The sequence below is a fragment of the Dermacentor silvarum genome, chromosome 8 (genome assembly GCF_013339745.2).
Source record: "Dermacentor silvarum isolate Dsil-2018 chromosome 8, BIME_Dsil_1.4, whole genome shotgun sequence".
In the NCBI taxonomy this organism is placed as follows: Eukaryota; Metazoa; Arthropoda; class Arachnida; order Ixodida; family Ixodidae; genus Dermacentor; species Dermacentor silvarum.
Genome location: NC_051161.1, coordinates 64739952 through 64767111, shown reverse-complemented (window position 1 = coordinate 64767111; position 27160 = coordinate 64739952).

Below are 27160 nucleotides of genomic sequence, written 5' to 3'. Positions count from 1 at the left end.
AGCGAAGCACCTCTTCGCCCAAGGCCAGACAGAACAAACGCCTGTCGGTCTGTCAGACCACGACAATGACGGACTACGAACAAACGAGTAAAAATAAGCGCGCGCACACACACACACACACACACACACACACACACACACACACACACACACACACACACACACACACACACACACACACACACACACACACACACACACACACACACACACACACACACACACACAATGACACGGATCTCATTCGATTGGCGCTGCAAGCGCAGTCACGCTGACTGTGATCGCCGAATCCCGCCGGCGCGAGGCGTGGTCCAGGGTGATCGACCCCTCTTCTCACGCAGAGAAAGCATCGTTTCTTTCGAGTTCTCGAATGATGTTTTCCGTACGCAGATGTGCGCGCGAACCTCGTGACACTCCGGCACGCGCAGCGCGGGCATACATTTCGCGCTCGAGATGCGAAACACGCTGTGAAAGCGCGACGGCGCTTGCCGCGCAGAGCAGCCGCCCCTGTCCCGCCCGTACAGCAAACGCAATGCGTGATCGAAGCGCGTCGTTGTTCTCGTCATCGGGCAACCTGTCACGCCGTCTCTGCGGGCCTCGCCGATGGGTAAGAAACGGCGAATCACGCTTTTGTGCCCTTGGCGTGTTTCTTGCGTGCAACGTGCTGCGTCGCTTCATAATGTCTAGAAGTCGCATTTGCCGCGAACAGCGGAACATTGTTAAATTTTTATTTCAGCAGTATCGCAAAGTTGCAATGTGTTAACTGATGATTATCTTCAGACGTCATGTCGAGGAACATTCAGTATATATCTGCCAATGGACGCTTTCCAATATGTCCTCTTAAACGAGGCTTCACAAGTTCAGTAAACCTAGAGCGTTGGGGGCAAGGACAAGTGTGTGTAAAGTTTTCTTTTCGTTCCTTTTTGTCCGTAACGCGCAACGGTTACTGCTCTAATGAATCACCAAGAATCTCAAAAGCAAAATTAGTTTCGAAGCTCTTTGAGTTCAGAACAACCATATCGAACACAGAATGAATTTCCGGTACAACGTTTCTGTTCGAAGATTGCGTTGCGAAATAAGGCAGTGAAGTAATTAGCGCGAAGGCCAAATGTTCATCTGTTATTCGACTCTCGTGGAGATAAGTGTACGCTTGCATTCTTATTTAGTGCACCATTAGATACCACTTGAATGTTGCAAGGAAGACGCAAAGTGGTGCGAACTTAAGAGGTTTCTCGATTTTGCTACATTGCTACATCATCCGTCATCGCACTCGGTCCTTGGCGTTTTCACATGGAGTGGGCAATCTGCTGCACCGCCCACCACGCTTTATACCTTTTGATCTGGTGCGCCCTAATTGCTAAGAGGTTGGGGCCAGTGCTGCCAACCAAGACAAGGTTAGGGATTACCGGATTGCGTCTCCAGACGCGCCATAGACAACTATTAAATAATCAAACTGTGGTCAACTGTCAGCGCCTTTTGAAAGCCTTGTTGCGGCTCACTGCCACACTGTGACAGCAAGATGGACAGAACCTGACGTCACGATCGACAAATGTGGCAGTGGGCAGAGGCTTAACGTCAGAGAGAGAGAGAGAGAGCGATCGAAAACAGAAGATTCGATAAATATCACAATAGAAAGAAGAATGACGCCAGGCTTGTTCCCTCCTTTCGCGCTAAGTTTGAAGCTTTACTCTGTTTGTAGGAATTACATTTATAACGAGGGTTGCAAAAAAGAAAACTGCACACATTCGTAACGGAATTAACGATCGTTTGTTAAAAAAGGTAGGGTCCTAACTGTATACGCGGGTGTGACATGTTGGCGCCACGCAGCACGCAAGGCAACTCCTGCTTGGCAGCAGAAACAACGCCCTCACAGCTAACAGGCGTCTCACAACGCTGACATGATAAGCGCCACCAATGGCGTTGCAGGCGTCACACCTCGACGGTTCACGAGATGATACAGACGGGAAACATGGCCAAAGCAAGTTTGGCGTTATAATAGTATACCATCTACTTAGCTCAACCGAGCATACACTGCGTGTTCCAGCTAACGTACGTTAGCCAAGCTGTTCAACAATAACAAAATATTTAAAAAAATGTGGAAGATACAACTATAAGACGGTGTTAGGACAATAGAGGTCTGACGAGCAAACACGGTTGGTCTTAAAATCGTATATTGTGTGTTTTTCTCTTTTTTTCTTTTTCATTGAATAGCTTGCCTAAAGTTAGCTGGGACGCCCTATGCACGGGACGCCACGGCGACGGCGGAAATTCACCTGTGGCGCGCTGTTCGCGCGATCGCACCATTGGGGTGCGATCGCGCAAACGGCGCGCTTTCCGCACGTTCGGTTTGACTGCTACGTCACAAAGTGGGAAAGCTGCGGTACCGCCCCACTGTCTCTGACGGCCGCTGACTCAATCACAATTCTGATCAATCCAGAGAGGGCGAGCGAACTAACGGAAAAGCGAGCTGTTTGTGTGAGCGCACTCCAAAAGTGCAGAACATCTATTGTGCAACGCGATAACAAGAGAGCACGTGTTTCACATCATTTCACTTAAAAGAACAAGTGGGCCAATTCCCTGGTGAGATATTGAGGTGGTCAACAAACATTCGAATAACACGACCACGTTGACTGCTGCTCAAGAGAGCAATAGAAGGAAATGAAAAAGACAAAAAAGATCAATACCGAGAAGCTCCCATCAGCCTACAGGAACGAACCTTTCGATCACCGGCCACACCCCACTCACATCCAGACTTCCTGTCAGCCGATTCGGTCGGCGTCAAACAAGTTGCCGGTGACTCCGCGGAGCGTCTTCTGAGCTCCAATCTCACGCACTGTCCACTAACAGGACCGGCTCTCGCGTTAGAAATTACATCAACCTTTGTTCCCTGCTCTACGCCGAAGCCTCAGTCACACGCAGCGAAGATGACGCGGAAAAGAACGCGATGTGGGCGCGTGCGTGTATTTGTGTTTGCGTGTTCGTCGGTGCTTGCGCGTCTGAGTGCGCGTGATCTCGTGTATGTGCCTGTTTTCCTGCGTGTCTGTACGTACGTATATGCGCGCGCGTGCGCATTCTGTCAGTGATCGAAGCAGCGCGCGCCGCCAGCCGTCGCCCGTTGTTCCTTCCCGCTGCGATCTATGGCGAAACCTTGAGCGACGCCGCGGCGGCGTCAAAGGGAGGCGCTCCTGCTCCGTCGCCCGACTAGGATCTCGGACGGCTGACTTCATCTGTCTCGCGCGTGCGGAAGGGGAGGCTTGAGCGCCGCCTCTGTTTCTTCGCAGCTACCCTTCTTTCTTTGTTGACGTGCACGTGAAAGGAATCTGTCTCGTCTATACGCAAGCAGCTAGCGAACGGAACGGGGCAATGGACCGATGCGTCAGCTGCAACGTTTGGATGCGTGCCCCACGGGGGTTGCCGATGATGACCGAGGGGTCGCGAGTGATTTCGCGGACGATGTAATCGACCATCCGGCCGTGTTTATGCGCGACGAGCTCACGTCGTTGTATTTGAATAAATTTGGCCATGCATGAGGGAAGTCAGGCGGGTGAGAGAACCCTGAAACTGTGATCAACGCGACTACCAATAGGTCCACTTTGTTGCGGTGCCTCGGTTGAGGGGTGTATAACGAAGGTTACCCGGAAATACACGTTACGAGCAGAATTCATGTCTGATGGAAGAATTGTAAAGATGTCTTAAAATATTGTGAAACGTCAAGGAGATGTCAGGCCTTACTTCGAAGGCTATAACTGAGCGGAGAGTAGAAAGGTGAGGTGCATCGAGAGGCAAAAATGGTCGACAATGGCGCAGCTAGAAGTAGTGCTGCGTGAAATGAATGCAACACTGGTGAAGCAATCGAGCTATCAAAGGATCCAGCTGGCGCAAATTAGGATGCCGGCATGCATGTGTGAAGTAGCCGGCGGCAGCACATTTTCGGCAGAGTATATCTAACATAAGCAGCAACCAAAAGCTTAAGGACCAGTTCATTCCAATTACTTCTTGATCACTGTTGCTTAAGGAGATGACATCGTGCGGGTGAAAACTGCTTCGCTCTATTAACAATCAATCAAGAACAGCATCTTATGTTTCAAAGCTGGTTTACGGCCCTACAAAGGACACAGTAGCGGTAGGCTATTATTAATTTTCATTACAAGGAATTACGTCAACCGCAAGTAAATGCCACTACAGAAGTGGTTTTTGCATTCTAACGCCGTCGGAACACGAAATTTCACTGCAACATGAAGAGGCGGACGCGTTCCTGGCTTGCGATGAGTACTCCTCTTCAAGCTGCCATATCAAGTTATTTTGCAAAAAGTGAAAAAGGTCAAGATCGATGCCATAGGTGTGCACTACGATCGCGCACTTCACTATTTTTGAATGCTACACATGTGCCACCATGTGTGCACAACGTACAATGAGCGCCGATATGCTACTGGACACTTAATTGGTGCTCGAGCAAAAATTACTGCACAACTCATTCGTTAAAGCGGGCAGCTCTGCTGTCGAATAAGTCGTTTATCGCATACTTTGTTCATTTTGATGCAAGTACGAGGATTAGTGATAGTTAATATACAAGTATTTATTTTATTTGTTATCGTTTATACTCGATTTGTATCAGACTATGAGACGAATAAACATGTATTTGAGTACATATGGCCCACACAGCGAGAAGTCATGAAGTGAAGTTCACCAATACCTCTGCAAGGAAACGTATACAAGCAGTGCGTTCTAGCAATACTAACCTGCCGGGCTGAGATTCGGCAGTAAACAAAGAAACTTGAGTAGCTCGAGCGGAAAACGATCGGTGTAATGAAAGGGACAAAAAGGTGGTGGGGGGTACAAGTCACAAAGCAAGCGAGGGTAGCCGATACCCTATAGGTGAGATTTATAAGATAAAGTGGAGTTGACCTGGTCGCCTAATGCGTACAGCGATAACCGGCGGAGTATTAGTGTCGCAGGCATTCACCAAGAGGAGGGAAACGCAATTGAGGACGGCATTGATGACTAGGTGGTGTAATGAGATCAGCAAATTAACAGGCACGCAGGAGTAATTGGAGATCGCTGGAAGAGGCCTTCGTACAGCGGTGGAAATACGATAGGCGGATGGTGACGATGATAATCACGATTTATTATCAGGTGCTCCCATTCATAAGAGAACCCGGCTGCACGAGGTTACTTGCACTTATTTGCTTTAATTAACCCTTTCAGCCCTGGATTTTCTATTTCTTGCATATATTTTTTTGCTTTGCATATTTTACACCACAAGGACTCTAGAAACATGCCTGAACAAAAAAATAAGTCATTTGTGTCATTATTTGCCGATTTACAGTCATGTCGTCAAAACCGCACATCAGGGCTCAGTGGTTGCGAAACGCAGTGAAAAGCTAATTTATTCAGAGGTGGAAAACACAATCATTGCCGACACAAACTTCACTAATTGTTCATGTGGAAGCCTCTGAAGCAGTTTCGAGCCTTGGCAAGACACAGGTGCATGTTACATTTTTCGCACATGATACGGGTTTGTCCTGTGCATCCCTCAAGATTACAACGCTGTTCCCAGCTGTCGGTACGAAGAGGCCAGCGTCCCACCTGATCAAACCTGACGTCTTGTACAGGCCTATTTTCAGCATATCTTGCTTTTTTCGAAGTCACCAGAGGGGAGAGTGACGTACTTCCTCGCTTTTGCACCTTTGGCCGGCTGTCGGCTCGTGCAAGTGCTTCAGTAATATGGAGGGTGAAGTCCAGTTGCTTGCCAGGTATCAGTCCTCGTGCGGCTGCATCACTTCTGTACTCCAGCCATGTGTTCACACTGAGACATTGATAACGTGAATCTGGCTCAGGCTGCCCAAGCTCATCACCGCTGTCTGAAGATCCGTCGATTTCTCCCTCCACATCAGGCAAGTTTCCATTATCAAGTTCTCGAAAAATTGCATCCGTGCGTTCTTCCAGATGCCTAGAACGCAAGTTCTGGCGGGAATAGGATGAATCTGTCGGTATACACGGTCTAGCGCTCACCGACGCCGCAACGCTGCGCGTTTTGGTCGGCGCTCAGCCGGTGCCTTGGCGCCGGCTGTCAAAGAAGTGAAAAATAAGGAAGAGCAGCGCGTGATCGAGGCGCAAGCTCGGCGCGCGCAGTGTCGTTCCAGAAGCTTGCCACGCTGGTCGTCGCAGCCGCCGCTCGGCTCGCCGCCTTCGCCCTTCTGAGTAGGAATGACGGCATGGCTCGTACATCCGTTGTACGAGCCATGCCGTACAACGGATGTACGGCATGGCTCGTACAACGGATGTACAACGGAGCTCTTCCAGTGGCTGACCGCATGGTGCGCGAATCGCTGCCTGCGTTCCCACCGCCAGCGCTACCCGCATCTCGTCCTCTGCCCGTCAGCCACCATCAGACAAGCCTTCCTCCCTCGACTTGGCCCGATACCGTCTCGTCGACCACCCGATGCGCTACCGCCCCGTCCCCGGCCTCCGGCTCTTTCCAGGGGTCTCCTTCGAGCAAGTACGCGCACAATGTCCTCTACACGACCATGATACCAGCCACGTCATCGCCTTCACGTCCCTCTTACAACGGTATAGGCGTGCCTGAAAAAAAGAAGAAAAAACATCCAATGAAATCGGACGCAATGGCAAGGCGACGGCACACCATATACAACCACAAAGCCCTGCTGTCGTCAAAACCGCACACGGAAAAAAACATCTTCTTACAAGTAATATCACCATGCAATGACGCTTAATCAAGTACATGCGTTCTCTGCAATCTGTTTAGACACTATAAAAAAACCGCAACGTAAACTGCGCAGGGGTTATTTAATTATAAAAGAAAAAAAGTGCACGTACCTGACGGCGCGTCTGCCATGTTTGTTTGTTGGCATTTCTTCTTCCTCGTTCGACATGGCTCCGTAGAGTCACGTAACTAACCATGGCGATGGCACTAGCACTTTCAATAGTACGATGCGCGAAAAATACAAGCAGTTTCGATTCTTTTTTCATGCTGAAAATTCCGATTCTAAGTCATGTCGTCATTTGACGACGCCAGGGCTGAAAGGGACGTTGGAGAATGCGCGCAACGATTACCGCTGGCTTTTTCTTGGTGGCAGCTTTTAATACAATTACAATTTTACTAGACTAAGTCAGATTATTACATAACAATGAAGGTAGACATGAAGTTTCAGTAAAAAGGATAAGCCTCGTCATGGCCACATTATGCATAATGCAGGCCTTGAAATGGTAGGGTTATTAGAGAAAATCAAATATAGCGCAGATGCAACTAGGTCATCTGTACGCAAGTAACGCTGGAAAGCCTGCAGACTAAAACAAAGTGCGGAAATCTACTGAAGACATCATATTTGGAAAACGGCCAACTTAAACGAGCGTCGTGTAGTAAGGTTGCGACATTCGCTGTGATAATGCCGAATTATACTCCATAACAAACCAGTTATGAGCCCCCTGGAGCACTACTTCGAACGTAATGCCGAGTAACGCCCATGAACGTTTTATTTTGCTACTATCAGACGCATCAGCGAAAGCGATTCAAGGCTATATAAGCCGTGCCTGATTCTGGCCTGTCAGAAAATGCTGATTCTGGCGATCGGGGACAATGCTGCGCGTTCACTCAATAGTCACGGCAATCACCACAATGCACATTCGCAGCTATCTTTGACAATGCAAGCTGGTCAGCGTTTGGAAGAACCAGATTATACAACGACGACCCTTGTTCTTATCAAGGTTATCGGCCAAATACTAAATTGTGAACTGCAGGTTCGAATTTAGGCAGTGACTGCATGGAAGGTTTCTAGTAATCGCTTAAAGTAAAACAGCTTACCGATATTGCCTCACTTGTGTTGAAATGTTATTTACCGACATCGTTCATGTGCGCTCGCAAGAAATATGCAGCCTATTACGTGAGGTTTGTGAACAAACTAATCGCTTGAAATGGACGCGAGACCGGATATTTGTCCACTTCAGCTAGGTATACTGACCCGGGTATTCGCAGCAGTCATCACTAGTCGCAGACCTGCATCCGTCATTGGGAGGTTGTGAGCTCCATCGGCTGCTGTTTATAGTATAGCGATTAACTGTAGGCTTCACCCGGCGGGGTTGCTCAGTGGTTATGGTGATGGGCTGCTGAGCACGAGGTCGCGGGATCGAATCCCGGCCATGGCGGCCGCATTTCGATGGGGGCAAAATGCAGAAAATACCCGTGTACTTAGATTTTTAGGTGCACGTTAAAGGACCCCAAGTGGTCCAAATTATTCCGGAGCCCCCCCACTACGGCGTGCCTCAAAATCAGATGGTGGTTTTGGCACGTAAATCCCCATAACTTAACCATAGGCTTCGTTATGATGTTTCGGAGCTGTAAACAAGATATCTGCAATTTTTCTAAGAAATTAATTGCACAGATCTCACGTGTGCTTAATTTAGCTTTTGATTTCAAATGCAGCAAATATAATTGAAGCTATAGCTCGATGGCTGTGTAAAAAAAGGTGTTACCACGTGATTTGTCTCTTTTTGATTATTTAGTTAACAATCCCTGTCCATGTGCAGTCCCTGTACTAGGTCTCATAGCAGGTGAGGCATACAAGGTTTGATAGCACATAAATCAGTTCAGGAAACAAGAAACAGTGCGAGATCAAGGATTGTGAAATGTGGATAATCAAAGCACAACAAAACGTTGCTAATTGGGGAGAGAGAGAGAAAGCGGAGAGGAAAGGCAGGGAGGTCAACCAGACGGACGTCCGGTTTGCTACTGTACACAAGGGGTAAGGGAAAGGGGGAATAAAAAGAGGAAAAGAGTGAGTATTGTGTGTGCAGCGAGGCACCATGACAGCTGATGATGTGCGTTGAAGACATCTGACATGAACCAAGGGCCAGTGGTCATTGCGTGAATAGGAGGCGGTGGGTGAGCCACGGGGCTTACTCGAGACTTGCAAGCACTGGATTAAAGGTATCCAGTACTTGCACTGCAATTCGTGCTGACGGTGTATGCAGCTTGCTTAACAGTATACGAAGGGTATTTACAAGGGACCGAAGCATCACAACCACTTGCCGGTCTTCTTCGGGTAATTTATCGGGAGTCGGCATTCTGGACTCTACCGCGGTGCACTGTATACTTTGATCTGACTGTGGTGCCGGCTGTGGCATCGGTTGTGGCTCCGCCTGTGGCCTCGGCTGTGGCGTCGGCTGTGGCTTCAACTGTGGCGTCGGCTGTGGCGTCGGCTGTGGCGTCGGCTGTGGCGTCGGCTGTGGCGTCGGCTGTGGCGTCGGCTGTGGCCATGACAGTGGCTTCGACTGTGGCTTCAGCTGGGGTATTCGCTGTGGTTTCGGATGTGGCTTCTGCTGTGGTGGCGGCTGTAGCTTTGGTAGCGCGGGCCAGGTTTCAGTATTGTTCTCCGGCACGACCTTGTCAGTATTAGACTCGACTCTGCCAGGCCTAGGGGGCAGAGGAGGAGGAGTTGTCGGATGTGCCGCGCTCTTCATAGAGGAATCTTCGTTTATTGAAGTCTGACGGCGTCGACGGCGTCGGGAGCGTCGCTTTCTAATGGCCGCAACAGCTTCCCGACGAGACGAATGGTCTCTTGCCATCTGCTTCAAGACCGCCCTTTCTTTCCTCATTTTAGGGCAGTCCTTTGAGGTAGCATCATGGGACCCAATGCAATTTGTGCATTTGAGCACCGTGGCTACACAGGAGTCTGCAGTGTGGGGTTGTGCGCAGCGCGAGCAAACTCTCGTATACTCGCACACAGCGCTCACGTGACCCAGCCTCAGGCAGTTGCGGCATTGGAGTGGTCTTTGGATGAATGGACGCACGGGGTGTCTAAAGTGGCCCACCTTGACGTGTGAAGGAAGAGATTCGCCCTTGAAAACCACCTTCAAACAGCGGGATGTGCCGAGTCGAGACACGTGAGTGATAGCGCAGCCATCAACGGCTGGCTTAATTAAAATCGGCAAGTCGGCGTTGGAGATGGAGACGTCCACGTCGCTGATGACACCAGTAGTGGTATCACTGTCCAGAGGAATGCACGAGCGGACCTTCATGCCGCCAAGTTCCGTAAGTTTGCTCAAAGTGATCCGTGCCGTCTCATGTATGACGTCAATAGCCAAGACATTTTTGCGTGCGTTGAGTCTGACATCCGTGACTTGATTTGGCGCCACCGCTTCGAGAAACACCGAGACAGACTGTCGGTTGAGTCGCCTCAGGTTGTCGGTAGCGAGTTCTGGTATAAATAAAATTGTACTGACTGCGCTATTCCGAGTTGGTCCTGCAGTCGACGTGCTTGAAGGCAAGTAAGCCCTGGTGTTTCTTCGTTTCGCCTTGCGGCTCCTCACAAGCTGAAAGTCGTCATCGGAGAAGTCCGCACTGCTGAGCGAGTAGACACTGGTATCGTCGCTGTCGGTGTCGCTCTGGAGGCCGGTCCGCTTCCTAGACGCAGCCACCGCTGAAGTCGCCATCCCCAGCAGAGGCGCGAGGACGTCAACTTGCATCCGTGCAACAATCCATGACGGCTACCCGGAGATTTACAGAGAAATCAGGCGAAAACAGCAGAGCTACAGAAGTAGCGTTCTGGCTCGCAGAAACTTCGTCTTCGTCAACGGGGACGCCGTAACTAAGACACTTGCCTACTAGTTTGTTCCTTGCAGCCTTTACAGAGAAATCAGGCGAAAACAGCAGAGCTACAGAATTAGCGTTCTGGCTCGCAGAAACTTCGTCTTCGTCAACCTTGCTAATTGGACAATTGCTAATTGTAATTACAACTGGACGATGGCGAAATATTTGGACATTTGAAAAATGGAAAAATAAAGAAACAGTTCGGACAGTAGGGAGAGTTACAGTTAGAGAATTATCGCCACAGCGTGTCTGTGACGGACCATAGGCGCGAACAAAGTTTGCACAGAAACGTGCGCTTGTGCCAGTATATCAGCCGACCTCGGGAACGCTGCGTACGTAATGTCCGATGGGGCTGTTTGTTGAGCGTCCTCGTTATATCACCCTATGCGTAACGTTCGCATTGCCCTCAAGACCTAGCGGAGTGCCGCTTCCGAGGTTCTGGTTCTCCAGCCGCGCCTCCTCTAAAGAAATAACGCTCTATTTCTCAGCGTAACAAGAAAAGGGAAAAAGGGTATCTATAAGACAGATGTGCCCGATTGCAGGTCGCGACCCGATATCTTCATGCGCTTCTTGAATCGCGACCGCCACTCTTGATGGTCTCTATACCACTCAGCTAACGAGTCAAGTGCGTACCTGAGCGGCAAAGTCCCTTTGATACACCTTTCATTTTTCATTTCTTTCAGCGTAGAAATGAGCGGCATGACATCGCTTGAGAGGACCGCGATTGTCCTTCGCACGAGCAATTTACACGTCTCTTGCACCAACCCGGTGGCAGTACGTATAGGCGCACACGCGCCACCGTTCAAAGAGAAAAGTGTTCGCGGACAGTCGCTTGAGCGGCCATCACTGCAGGAATTGACGCGAACCAGTTCTCCAGCAGGCTCGCAACTCGCCTATCGTTCAAATTGTGCGTGGCCAACTTCCGAATACTACCGGAGAAAAAAAAAGAAATGGAACGCTCTCGTCGTGAAAATGATGTTGGCGATGGCCGCGGTGTTGTGAATACACTTCTCCCCCTCCGTCCTTTTTTTTCCACCCGTCACGAGGTCGTTTAAGCAGCGGTGAATCGTCAGAGAACAAAGGTATACGGCGACGTCCCCATGCAAGAAATGTTAAAGCGTGTACATACGTATACACGTGCGTTGAAATGCGAACGACGGAACTGGCAGTGGAGGAAAGTGGCGGACGGAGGCGGGCGAGACACATTAGATGCAACTCCCGGCGTGCTATTTAGATGGCCGACTCAGAGGCGTGTTTGACATCTTAAATGGCGCTTTCGTCGACGTAGTGGTCGCCTCGAATGAACGGCAGTTTATCGCAAGGGGGGCTTGGAATGCGTCAAAGCCGTCGACGCGCGTCGCTTTGACCGGGTATTAACGGGGATTATCGGAGGCTGCAACCTCGTTTTTTGGCTTCAGAGGTGTTGCTCAACGGCTTCTGGCTGCACCGCAGACTGCCGTGTTCGTAGGTGTGAAGGCGACCTTAGGCTACATATTGAATATTTTCTTCCTCTTCGGTACACCGGTGTCCGATACGCCCGGTCAAAATTTTTCGTTCTATTTTTCTTTTTGAGAATCGGAGATTGAAAGTACGCAACTCAGCTGAAGGACACTTGCTCTCGTGTGCTCCTTGTGTTAGTTACCGTGACTTACAATCCCACACCTCGGTTAACTAAATTGTGGCATTCAAGTTATGCGTGTGAACTAAGCGACTAATAACGTATAAAAAAAACTTATTGCTTTAGGTGAACATTCATTCCTTCTTCACTTCGTTATTCATTGAAAGGAAAGCATTGCCAAATTTAGAAAAGCATTTTCATCGCAATTTCAGTAGGAACGTTGCCTACTGCTGATAATAAACATTATTGATGTAGAAGCGGTAGGCTGTGATCGGAGCATTCTAGGTAGAGCAAAATTGTACTTTATATTTTGTAGGCCTTCAATATTAAAGTAACCAATTTGGGAAGTATTCACAGTGCGCGCTCTGCGGGGCCTTCCTTATTTTTCAGTATCCAAATGGCCAAGAAACAGCCGATAGTCTACGAGCTAGAGTCGAATACACTGGTAAACAAAGTTCTTGGCATATGCCACCTAATTTTATTTGATGTAATTTGTTTTTGTACCGTTCGTGACAAGACGTTTACAAAGCCATGAAAACGCTGAAGCGTTTCTTGAGGTCAACCAGTCTATATGAGCGATTATAATTGACTGCCTATGAGGAAGGTGCACGTGTGTGTGCGAACGCTACGAAATTTTCTTCTCTCCTTCCTAGCTCTGTGCAGGGTAGATAACCGAGCTACGCCCGGTTAATTAACAACTCTGTCTTTTCCTTATAATTTCTATATTTCTCTCTAAACCGAAGCAGTATGTGATAAAATAAGAGCTGTTGCAAATTGTGTGGGTGTTCCGTTCTAAAGTATAGATGTATTTGCAGAAAAGAGTAATTATCGGCACTAGAGCATCCAGACTTCGCAGTTATGAAGTTTCTGGCGGTAACGTGAGGGGTATATTGCAGGTTATTATCAAAGAAACATCTGGGCCCCTGTTTCAGAAACTTCAGGTGATTTTTAAAAAATATATTCTGGGGTGTTACATGCCAAAACCACGATGCGATTATGAGGCACGCGGTAGTGGGGGACTCCGGATTAATTTCGACAACCTGGGATCCTGTAACGTGCACTCAATGCACAGTACACGGGCGTTTTTGCATTTCGCCCCCTTGGAAATGCGGCCGCCGGGGCCGGGATTCGATCCCGCAACCTCGAGCTTAGTAGCGCAACGCCAAAGCCACTAAGCAACCACGGCGGGTAAAAACTTCAGGTAAGAGATGTTCGCTTGAGAAACAAAGATGATTCTGCGAACACAAATGGAAAGGCGAAGCTGAAAACTGCACTGTAAAGCTAGGTGTGCCTACTGAGAAAGCGCTTGACTGTAGCACTCACGATGCAAGATACATTAAAGATCGCACCCAGCACATTCTCAACTTGCACACCTTGTCTGGTTCCCACAGAAACAAGATCCCTGTAGAATGCCGATGTTATCACAAATCCCAACTTCGGTCTACTGGTGCTGTCGCTAACCTAGTGCACCCAGGTGCGTAAGACAATGGCTTCGACAAGTAAACAAAGAAAAGTAACAAAGCAGGGCAGAAGCATGCATAAAGAGCACCCCCCCTCCCCCTCGATACTCAGGTGTCTGTGTGCACGTCTCCAATTATACCTGATGCCAGAATTATTCTTAGACCCAACCAGACCTCACAACGAGAGCGAGAAAATACACGCCAACAGACAGTGTGATCGGCCAGTGCTCGCCATAAAAGGAAGCACAAAGTGGGCGGCGATGCAAATTTTATTACCTGGCACAATCTGCGAGGGAATAGAACGACACGCTTCCTAATGTGCCCGCCCTGTAATCCTCGTCCTCAATCAGCGTTATACGGCGCGGCGTCGAACAGGCTGGTGTTTTACTGCGCCCTTTCGGCGACCTGGGCAGACCGAACGGCCGTCCGTGCGGTGTGTCTCTGCATTCAACACGCGCAGTTGTCGACGCCGCCTTATCGCGTCGGCCAATTTGGTAATTACCACCCGGACACCCCCACCCAACCCCAAGTGTCGTTTCCTGAAATCCTCGCGCCCGGCATCACCCCCCCCCCCCCCCTCTCCCTTTCTTTACAACTTTGCGCGGCGTAAAAACACAGGCATCGCGTGAGCGCCTGTGTGTCTTCCGGAACGAGCTGTAGCGACCAACCACGGAACGCTGGCCCCCCTCACGCGTCATCAAGATTCCTATCGGGCAGCTAGCATGTAAGGGTGCCAATGAACTGCTATTGGTTTGGGTGCTAGTGGGTGCTGGTACCAGTATAGCCGAACGACTGCCGCGCCTCAACGTCGTAGAAACCGCGTTTATCTAAGGGGGACGCGGCGTGCAACTACTTCACCAATTTACAACACCCCCCAACTCCATAACGGCGAACGCGTGGGACCTGGCGCCTACATCGAGCGTAGCATGTTACGCTCGTAAAGTAAATCAGCGACGGTGATGACGTTTATAGTGGGGCCGTAAGGAAAAGCGATCGGAGATTGGCAACACGAAACCCGTCCGGGGTGGCGTGTAGGACGCCCTGTCCGGTTACGTGCCACCAGGGCTGGCACTATACTAACGCGCACAGCCTCAGTGAGTACGTTGTTCGTGTGAAATATTTACATACGAAGTTTATCAACATATGTTTACAAGCCTCTGGCAAGCGGTATATTTTGGTCGATATCGCAACCTGAGTTCCAAGGACGGCAAAGCAGTGAGCTATTCCACTCATACCACCATTCTCGTATCTGTAGCGAAACGTTTCAGCCAACCATGTTCGGTGCAGTTACGGAACACAGCGTCCTTTCGTTAAATTTGAAGCTGTCCTCAAAGACTTGTATAACGGTTGTATATCTGCAGAAATTTTTTTTTAACGAAACAACCATGATGGGGCTTAAATTGCCTTAGTGCGTGGACTTTGCTTTCGTTAGAAAAAAAAAACAATCCTCATAGTAAGTTTAAGAACGGCCTAGTTTTCGGGTGAGAGACCGATAATGAATGTCTTCCCGGAAACACTGCAATTTCTGCAATGTTTCCGATTTACGTGAACACCTTTTATAGCTTGGTGTGGTTCCTTGTGCGCGGAAGTTTGCCCTGTCACTTCACTTTCTCTCTTGTTTTCAAACTCTGTTTCAAACTGTTTCAAACACCGTTTCCTCATACCCCGGTAAGGTAGACAACCGGACGCTACTCTGGCTAACCTTACTATCTTTCTTCACATTTCTTTCTTTCTGTTCGAAAGTTTAGAAATTTCAGGTGCTTTGGCGGCACGTAGCGGTGTAATAGCTTGTAGGCACGATCGTTAGCACGCATTGTATGTATACACCGCGCTTGTCAGCTCAAGATGGCCAGACCTGGTGAGGGGCCCTTAAGAAGAGTTTAGCTGACGCCCCTATCCTATATTTTAAGGAAATTCTGTAGTTTGCGCGCAAAATCCACGATCTGATCAAGAGGCACGCTGTAGTAGGGGGGACTCTGGATAAATTTTGACCACCGAGAGCTTTTTTTTAACGCGCACCCATACCTAAGTACACGAGAATTTTTGCATTTCGTCCCCATCGAAAAGCAGCAGCCGCGGCTGGAATCAAACACGTGACCTCGATCTCTGCAGCAGCGCAACGCCATATAGACACTAAGCTACCGGGGCTGGTGCTATATCCTACATGCTAAAGTGACTGGCATACATTCAACTACCCTTTCACCCGTAGCCCTCTCATCTGCTTGATCTGTATTCTCTAGCGAATCACGATCTACAAGCATTGTCAGACAGATTTCAGCGTTCATTTGTGAAAGCCGTATTGGTTTCCCTGGCGGCTCGCCTATAGCAGCGTACTCCAGGTTACAGTGATGACGTATGAAATGACGCTTACTCACAAAGAACATCGCAGTCGCGCAACATGCACTCAAATTCACTCTGGAAGCCCTTGTCAATGTTCTCGAACTTTCGTACAAAGGACACGAGAGCAAAGTGCCAGAAGTGGATGTTTAAGTCGAGCCCTTGTCGAATCACACATGCCCCTACGCGACTACAAATGTGAAATTTGCAAACAACAAGAAGGAAACGTATTTGGTATAAAATCACAAAAGCTCCAAGATACAATTAAATTATCACGTCGTAAACATCTGCAGAGAAAATAAATACGAATGGTTTTAGAGAAAGAGTCAGAGCCATCCACAGAACGTTTCGTAGAGCCGAAGAATAGAAGCAGCGTCGGTTGATTTATACATTTTGGTAGCGAGCGGAAGCGCCGGCAGCTGTTTTGTTGCCAGCTTCCCCTCAAACTATCGCTTGCGCAATGAATAAAGACCGATAGCACGGAGAGAAATGAGCGTGTTCATCAACAAACGAAGTGGACCGTCAATTGAATATTAAAGAAAACGTAAGACAAAAAAGAAATACAGCAACAAAACCACATTTTCCTGCAGTTCCCGCAATGTGGCACACGTCACTAAGAGTGTCGCTTCGCACGCCGCGGTTCATCGAGTCTCGAAGCACTTTTTGCGACATCTCTCCCGCAGTCGCATCGTGACGTGCGAGCATTTCCAGCTGACCCCAGTGACCCATGTCCACGCGACAGCCCTTGGCGACGCCTTTAGGTTGCGACAGCAGCGTCGCTATATAGGCATATTATCCTCACGTTATCTGCCGGCCGCGATGGACGAGAGATCGCCCCTGGAACACGTCAATTAATTCCACAAATGGGAGGGCGATCAGGAAACGGCGGCCGATGCGAGGATAGCATGCGGACAGGTGTTAATTGCGACTGATTACAGCGGGTCGTTACTTGACGGCTCCTTGCATTTATGTTTTTTGCACGCGCTCGGAGCCCGAACTGACGTTTTCTTTCCTTTTTTTTTCTTTGGCCTGCGGAGAAGCTGCTTCCCCTGGTTCTGCGGGCAGCGGGAAAACAAGACCACGAAATAAAGATAGAGCGGCACCGTATTTGTCCCCGTCGGTTGACGATAGAGAGACATATCTCTTAGGTAATAACACGCTACGGTGGACAAAAAATTAAGGACGACTCGCTCCAGAAAGCGACGAAGGAATTTGTGCTGCGGGCGGAATTTAGTCATTAGACGGGGACAATTACCTTTAGAGAGAAGAAGAGAGTGAGAGAGAGACGCTGCTTACATCACACCTTAGAAGCTGGCAAGAACGAACGGCATCCGCTCGCATATTATACCTCAAGCAAAAACATACATATGAAAAGGCAACGCGTCTTAGTAAATGACACGGGAAGTAGACCTGCCAAAAAAAAAGAGACCCACTCGATAACGCTTGCGGAATGACTGGCTTCTTCTAATCAGTTTCGAAGGCATCGCATATCTACTCTAAATGGGTCAAAAACAGACTTCATTATGCGTCTGCCCGCGATACAGTGCACCTCAAGCCTTTGGCGAATGCGAAAATTTCCGGTTTTAGGTTTGTTCGGTGGAGACGTGTCTATATTGGCCAGATTTGGTCTGATAAGGAACACCACGGCGGCGGTGAATATATGGGCTGCATCCTGTATAAAGTGGAAAACGTTTGTGATATCGCTGGAAGTGCGAAATTTAAATGCGCTTTCTTCCTCCCTTCTCTATAGTTGCGCGACTCGGAGAAAATAAAGTGTGGCGCTGATATCACTCAGCGCAGCCAGGTATCGTTAATAAATTTAGGCATACGAAAGCCGGCATCACGAAGGCGGCACGCTTTCATCAATGAATACGCCACTTCTTTCCGGAAATCAGCGTGATTCATATAAGAGGCTTGCGAGTTGTTGTATACGAGGGTTATTAAGCGACAAATCTCTGATAAAACAGGCTACAAATATGCTGGGCCCAGATTCACAAGGTCTTTTCTTTACAGGGATACTTGCTATTGACAGGCCGCTTTCGCTAATAATAGTACAACATCACGATCGGCTCACGCCTTCCGTTCTTTTTTTTTTTTTTTTTTTTTAGAGCGCAGCTTGCGGTGAGCGTCGGCGTAACCGAGCGAACGAGCGCAGCGAAGGATTTTGAAAGAGCGAACGCGGAGCGCAGCGGGAGATGAAATACGCGAGGTGGAAAGCGGAGGAGGAGGATGTATGGGGAAAGCGTGAGAAGAAAAGCGTAGTGCGGCGACGATGGCTATTCACTCTTTTCGCGCAGCAGTTTGTTCTAGAGAAACGAGATGGCGCTTACGGCGACACGCCATTCGTCTCTTCAGCGACAGCGCACGAATACGAAACCATTACCGCTTCTGCCTTGCTTCTGCGCGATCAGCTGTCGGAAATGCAACCGAGTTTTCGCTAACGCACTGTGCTCCATTCGTGTTGGTTTGAATCATGTGGACTGAAGACGTGTGCAGTAGTTGGCTGCAAAAATAGTGACTGGCATATTAAGGAATGTGATGAAAATGTGGGGCCAAGTTCGCGGACCGCTGCTGCAACTGTCCGAACGTGTTACCGGCACTTCGTGATGTACGGCTTTCCTCGAGAATACAGAAATTTGCTCATCCGCCAGCCTTGTATCGCTAACCTTCAAAGAAAGGGCTTCTATTGAAACTCATGGGAGCGGACAAGACGAGAAAGAAGAAGACGGCGGGCTCCAAAGGCGCGCGCGCTATAAAAGCGATAAAAGAAAGAAAAAGAAGAACCTTGATTTCGTTCGCATCGAACGCAGCTGTCTCGTCTCGTTTCTGCGACATGGTGCCGTGACCAGGATTTAGCGGCTACTCCTCTTCCGACTGGCCACGGACTACCAGAACGACGGACAGGCCACAGCTAGAAGACGGACGAAGAGGAGGCCCGGGAGCGAACCAACGGCAGCGAGACGAGACATCGACGGCAAGGAGCGGCACGGACACAGAGGAGGACCAAGATTCGGATGACGTCTCGCCGCTAGAATCTGTAAGCGACTAGCAGTTTCCTCAGGTCGGATCCGAAGACTAGAAGAAAGGTTGACAGCAGCAGAAACAATATTCGGCTGGACAGTACAGGGTCAAGCTAAGATATCAGAAACAATAATAGAGAAGTCAACCGTAATGGTGCTTAACGTCAACGTGGATAACTCTGAGATACAGACAGAGCTCAGCCATTTCTGGGATACTGAAACTCTAGGTATAAAGTGCCCTGAGCAAGAAACCAAGAGAGAAGAGGAAGTGATTCAGCACTTCAAGAGGCACTTAAAGTTTGAAGAGAAGCGATATTCAGTCAGACTTCCATGGAAAGATAACGTGAAACTGATAAGACCCAAAGGTCGGCTACTTAAAAGTGGATTAACATACAACGAAAGACATCCTATTGTGCTACCAAAGTGGACGGCTGGTACAAAGCTGCTGGTACACCATATTCAGCAACGCACGCTGCATGGAGGAATAAGCGTCACATTCTCACAGCTTTGAACTAAGTACTGGATAATACAAGGAAGACAGCTGGTGAAGAATATAATTCATGGATGTCTAAAGTGCCAACGATTTGACGCCATACCGCTGCACCAAGAAACAGCCCCACTTCCTGCTGACAGAGTCAACGAGCGACAACCATTTGAAGTGATCGGTGCGGATTTCGCGGGTCCGTTACTTATAAAAGACGCGATGAAAGGCACTACAGCACAGTGTGTTTCAATATTTGTATGCGCTACTATATACACGAGCTGTACATCTCGAAGTTGTGGACAACACGACAACAGAAGCATTCTTACATGCATTCCGAAGATTTACAGCGAGACGAGGGCTATGTTGCATCATTTACAGTGACAACGCAAGGACGTTCAAGAAGGCCAACAGAGACATCAATCGTAGGATTAAAGAACTACAGGAAGAAGTCTCCAAAAGAGCAAGCCAAGGAGATCAAATCAAATGGAAGTACATCGCTGAACAAGCGCCTTGGTGGGGAGGCTTTTATGAAAGGATGGTACGAAGCATGAAATCAACAATGAGGAAAGTTATTGGGAAAAGACTGTTATCAAGAGAAGAGATGCAAACAATAACTGAAGTTGAAGCTGTCCTTAATAACAGACCATTGACCTATGTATACAGCGAACCGGATGAGTCTCTACCTATTGTGCCGGCTGATATAATAGGTGGAAAGCATAGGATCAAAGACAGTACCGAAGGTCAAAAACAGGTCAGCATCGAAGAAATGTGGAGAAATAAGCAAAAAATTACGAAAGATTGGTGGAAAAGATGGAACAAGGAATATCTGAAAGAACTGAGAGAGCTATGGAACGCAAGAAAGCAAGAAATGACAGTGAACCAAGGAGATATCGTTTTGATCGGTGCACGTACTCCTAGATCCTTCTGGAACCTGGCTAAGGTCAGTGAAGTATATTCTGGAGTCGACGGGAAGCCGCGCTCCTGTCTCTTAAAATCAAAAGAAAAACTCGTTCGGAGACCTGTACAACACCTTTACATACTCGAATGTTGCTTCCACTGATGAGAAGAAGACTTTTCGCGGCCGGAAGCTATAGAAACTCATGGGAGCGGACAAGACGAGAAAGAAGAAGACGGCGGGCTCCTAAGGCGCGCGCGCTATAAAAGCAATAAAAAAAGAAAAAGAAGAATCTTGATTTCGTTCGCATCGAACGCAGCTGTCTCGTCTCGTTTCTGCGACAGCTTCATCCCCAGAACGTCGGCAAGAGTGAGTACCTACCACTCGTCAAACAAAGACAAAGGGTGTAGCGCCGCTTCCTGTCATAATAAGTTTCGCGCACGTTATCTATACACATCTGTCCCAAATGGCAGGAAAACTTACGCCCACTCTATCGCCGACGTATCAAGAATAAGTGAATGGGCGCACACTTGAATATATGCGCACAATAAATGTACACGCACAATAAATGACGGACTACACTGATGGCGCACGAATGATCGAAGCTGAATGTTTCGTGATGGTCCACAAGAGTAAGCGAGTTACTATCTGTAATATATATTTGCTACAAGGTATTACAATGTACAAAACAGCTACCTTTCAAGCCTTGTGCGCAGCAAGAACAAATCTATCGGAACTGAGCACACCCGCGAGCGAGTAGGCAGAAAATAATCAGATAGTGGCCACACCGAGGAGCTTCACTGAGTCAGAAACTGACAAGCCACTGCTTCAAAATATTTCCAAATAAAGAACGAAGACCAAAACACCATAATCTTGATTCAATTCATGAGCGGAAAGTTTGGATAGCTTCGAATACATACTCAGCCCCGCTTTTAGAGCAAGCACCATATACGCTGCTCGCGCTGTTTGAAGATAGCTTAATCAGCTCCGAAAGCGCTTTTGCATGTTCTCTGAAACTGCGGCCAAAGTTTCGTGTCGTCCACTCAGTCACAGTTTACGACATCTCCCGAAACAGAGGTTTGGTAAGCCGCACCGGCGTCATACACATCCATTGTAAACGCGGAGGCAACGGAGGCAGTTGAGGCAAGCAATGGACGCGTCACCACGGGATCAAACATGGCAGCGCCCACGGGATCACCACGAAAAGGGTCAATACGAGATGGTGCCAGAGTAGCGCGGGCCTGTGTGCGGCGGCTGCTGTGAATCTCGCCCACGCGTCACCCACGCGCTGGCTCCCGCGATCTCCAGATAAGCGAAGTAGTCGCGCCACACTTCGCTCCGTTTGCAAAGTGCCGTACGAGACAGAGTGTCCGCGTCAGCCAATATATCGCGAAATGAAAACACGTATAGAGCTACGCTCAAATTTCGCATAAGGTTGTATCGTAATCGCCCGGTGAATTTTTTATTTTTTTATTGACACGGTAGAAGAAGGTGATGTTGGCGCACAGAGAGCGCTGATTACTCTTTGATTGTCTCATTAACAAATAGTTACACTCGATTGTTTTGTACACTTGCGCACCTAGTTTGTGTAGTTTGTTCATAGTTTGTAAAATAATGAGTAGAATAACGCATAGACAACGATCTTCCAACATAACAGTCGTAGTAACACGCGACATTACAAAGAAGCTCTCAAAGCAACAATGCGAACAAAACGACATCACATATAGCGTACACGGCGAAAGTAATAGAGGACAGGAACTAGTCTTCTCAACAAAACGTTTTGTGCATACGTTAGTAGCGCCCAACAATGCCGCTGTCCCCAACGAAACTTTTTCAGTGCTACTAAGCTATTGCTACTAAAGCGGCCCTTTTGGCACTCGTCGGCCGCGAGGGCAATAATTGCTCGACATAAAGGAGTAATAGCATGAAACTTTTTTGAAATGGTAAATCAATTCTGCGGAATCCCGCAAGGTTGAGGAATTATCATGAAAGGGGAAAATTGTCATACACCCGAATGTACCACGAAGCTGCAAAGGGAACCCATACGGGTTTCTCAGGAAGAACGCCTCGCAGTTGAGGAAAGATTCGTCCTACTCCTGGACGAATTCATCCTGGAGAATTCATCCTGGACGAATTCATCCTGGACGGATTCATCCTGGACGAATTCATCCTGGACGAATTCATCCTGGACGAATTCATCCTGGACGAATTCATCCTGGACGAATTCATCCTGGACGAATTCACCCTGGACGAGTTCACCCTGGACGAGTTCACCCTGGACGAATTCACCCTGGACGAATTTGCAGCTTCGTGCTACATTCAGGTGGATGACAATTTTCCTAATTAATCATGCGAATGCTTCCGTATTTTTAATTGGCATACCTCGCGTTTCAGCAGAGCTCAACAAAACAATCGTTAAAAAAAAGTACAGTGGAGACTTATCAAAGCGGTAGCTGCAGTCAGAAGTTAAGGTGGTACAAAGTGATATAGATTATTCGACTCAAACTAAACAAGTATCGTTCATAAGCAATTGTTTTCTTTGTTGTTGTTGTTGTTGTTGTTGTTGTTGTTGTTGTTGTTGTTGTTGTTGTTGTTGTTGTTGTTGTTGTTGTTGTTGTTGTTGTTGTTGTTGTTGTTGTTGTTGTTGTTGTTGTTGTTGTTGTTGTTGTTGTTGTTGTTGCCGTCATCGATTTAGCAAAGCGAATTCACGATTCTAAACACTAGTTAAATTCGCAGAGCGCAAGTTGAAGCCGAAACATGCATTTCTCCAGTGGCCCACAGCAACAACCCAGGGCAGAGCTGCCTCGACCACCAGCGAGCCACGCCTTCCCGCTACTCAGGTGTTTATGCAAATGCGACCTGGCCTTGACAGTCGTTAACAAGCGCTGCCGCAGCACAGCAGCCACGAAGCAAAGCAGGCTGTTGGGAGCGCCGCTGGTTAGTGCTCTCAAGGCTGGGGCGCGTATGCATAAACGCGAAATAAATTAGATGATGGCTGGAGGCCGCGGTAGTTTAATCGGTAAGGGACGCTACGCTATATACCAACGCTGGTTGCGCGAGGCATGCTGGCCACAATGGAAAATTGAGGTGTGAGCCCATGGCCACAGGTCTTACACGCTATATACCTAAGACAAGAAAGATAGGTGAAGGTTGAGGCGACGCACAAGGGTGGAATTCACGCACGGAAGGGGCATATACGCGAACGCGCACTCAAGGTTGTAATTAGAAACTTTCACTCACAGTCACGTGTCCCGAGGTCGTGAGCGCATTCCGCGCGCACATCGCGTCGGCGTTGACCCTGCAGGGTTGTCGCGAGAGCGTGCCACTGGTCGTGACATGAATCGAAATGCAAGAGTACCGCCAAGACAAACCACCGAAAGTACGCCAGAAGTGCGTTTTATGTGATTAACGTTTAGCGATGACCAAATGCAACGACTCTTACGACTTATATTCAGCGTCTTGTGCCCTAGTATATACATATTGTAATGAAGTGGAAGGCACACGCTCGGTAACATGGGACAAAGAGGAAGAGGAAAAAGAAGTCCTGGCACCGAGACCAATCGCAACTGTTTTATTTATTTATTTATTTATTTATTTATTTATTTATTTATTTATTTATTTATTTATTTATTTATTTATTTATTTATTTATTTATTTATTTATTACTTTTCCTGGTCTTGCGGCCGCTGGTGCCATCAACCACATCCCCCCCCCCACCTTTTTTTTTTTTTTTAATCTGCCACGTTTTTCCGGACTCAACGCATGAACTTTTGAGACAGACTTTCTAGATCGGTTCACGTCACGTAAAAGTAGAAATAAATCTCTTTTCGCTTAAGTAAATTCACGAATGAGCCTGGGAAACGTCCTTTTCTAAAGCATTTATTTCTTATTTCCGAACCGTTGGGAACCCATATGAACCGGCTCAAACCGGTTCGAACCATTATATTTTTGCTCCAGAGCTGAACCTGAACCTTACCGGTAAATATGCAGAACCCTGAACCCAAACCCGAACCTAAACCCGAAAGCTCTTTCTCTTGACACCCCGGGGAGCACAGACTGGGCTTTCATTCCTTGATATCAAGAACAAATCTCAAGAAGGCCGCTGAGATGTAAAGCCCGAAGTTTGTCGCTGAGGTGAGCGAAAGCGAAAGCGAAGCGAAATTCCACAACAGCATTCACTTGCCGTGAACGGTGCAGACTGGTCAGAAACGGCTTCCAGTTCGGCCGAAGAGGGCCAGGTGCCGCCAGGTCAGGCGATGACGCAATTTCCGTTGCATCCGAAAGTCTGCGCCAAAGTTGCATCTGAGGTGTAAAGAATCGTACGCTATAAAACTTTTCGTAAGACCAAACGCCAGACAATGCTGAGATGCTGGACATTTTATTAACGAAGGGAGCCGGTCGATGGCGAAGAACACTTTCTAATGAAAACACCTTGTCAATTCGGCCAGGGATGTTTGCATTTTAGAACTCTGGTCCCCATTCGTCTGCTGCATTTCGCTGTTGCCTGTCAGATATTAGTTCTAAGAGTTCTTCTTTTCACGTCCGGCATTCAATCTCTCCTATTTATGCCCGTTGCGGAGGATCATTGGCTATGGCGTTGTGCTGCTGATAAGTAAGCCGTAGGTTCCACTCCTAACCGGAAAGTCCGCATGACTTAAGTGCACGTTAAGGTATTCCAAGGCAAGTGGTTAAAATCAATCCAGAGTCCCAGCCTACTATGATGTCCATCGTAGCCCAAATATTTCTTTAGGACGTGACACCCTGTTAGTCCATTTCTCGTGTCTAAATTAGCTCGCTATACTGCCTACTACACTTTATATTCAATTTCTTTTTTCGATGTGGTAGTGGCGCAGCGTAAGATATTCTCCATTTCTTTTTTTTTTTTCCTCACAGCCACGCTGCTACTCTCGAAAGGCGGACACGTGCGACCACGCTTGGCCAGGTGTGGCTTAGCGTCGTCTCGAACGCACAATGCAGGAACAACACGGAAGCGCGTTTCTCCCTCGTCCTTAATCTGCGAAGGGAAGCCGCAACGCTCTAAAGGTGCGCTTGTGTATAGAGAAGGCAGCGAACGGCAAAGCGGCAACGGCAAACAATGCCCACCGCGAACGAGCTGCACGTTGCCCTCAGAGGCCGACGAAACCGCGCGACCTTTCGCCAAACATTTGTCCCTCGCACACGTACGCGGTAGTTTCGCTTCCCCGTGCCTTTCGCTCTTTACTATTTTTTCTGCTCACTGCTCTCAGCACGCTGCGTGGAAGCCGTAGCATGTGCCGCACTCCTGCTGTTAAAAGGACGCCGACAGCTTGAGAAGGCAGTCGACGACATGTTGGATCGGAGGAGGTCTCAGTTCGGCTGTCGACACGGGTGGCCAGGGGTTAAAGAACGACTCCATATATATTTATTTTATTTTTTTTCCTCGTGCGTGTGCACATTGTTCAGCTGACAGCACTAGACAAATACTATCGGCGCTGCTTTCTTCGTAAGCCCTTGCCGCAGTTGGCAACTTGTTGTCGGATCAAGTGCGCTCAGCGAAAGTGGGATCGCCGTGCACAAGGAAGCTAGCGCTTCAGAATTTCAGTTCTGTTTTAGATTGTTTTTTTTTTTAGCGAAGAAACGCCTTGTGCGTTCCATCTAACCTCAACTTCCTGTCGAAATTTGCAAGGGAACTAACGTCATTACTGGCATCCATATGAATTAGGAGGAGGAAATATAAAGAAAGGCAGGGTTTCCTATCAACTTGTTATTCGTCTGTTTACAAATTTGTACACTGTTTCCATAGTAGAGCTCAACCTTCGCCAAAAAAAGAAGAAGAAAGAACGCTCACTTCTTTTAGGAAAATAATCTGTCTGTTTTGATTACTAAATCGCACAGTAACTGTATAGGTTGTAGAAACAGTACATAAAAGTTCAGATGCCCAATCTTTGGCCAATCCCACAGAGTGGGTACGTACCATGTTTTAAGGACATCATCATTATCATCCTCATCATCATCATCACTTATATATAGTTCCAGTTCCTGCATCTCATGGCCGGAGCGTCCGTTTAGCTTATGTCGGCGGTTTCCTTCAGCTAATTAATTCACTTAACGCGAATAATTTGAGAGACTGCAGCCTATGGCCTTTCCACCTCCTCCGGATGAGAAAGGCTACTTTCGCATACGTCACAGGAAGATTAAAATAGCGACATAAGTTACGCTGCACAACTTTCTCGTTAGAAATACGCTTTAGCTTAATCTGCTTTTCTTACTATTCGTTTATTGCAGTGTCCGTGCTGTCTATATACGCTCCGTTTATTCGAAAATGTGCTCCGCTCAAGTGTAAATGCGAGTCCGCTCCCCTTAGCATTGCGCTTCCATTTCAGCCTTGTTGGAATGCTACGCAAGAAGCTCCATCGGGTGACCTTTTGCCACGGCGCACTCTTGGTATAGAGCGCTAAATCCAACGTGCGTCGCTCTGGTGAGTCGCGGTATTTATAGGCATCACCACCAGAGAGAATGACCCCGTGAGTTTCGCAAAGTGGTGGAACGTGGATGGCATCGCCGCTGATGGAAGCCGCGCGCGCGTACAGGCGCTGCCCATTTAGGCACTCGCATTGTGCGTGCCTCTGAAACTCGCTGGAGGTCTTCGGCGCGCGGTCTCCAAAAGGGAAACTGAAATCACGCGCAATACACAGTGAACCCCATCTGCACTGCAAGGAGCAATAAAGTTTCACTGCGATGTCATTCGTGCATCAACTGGG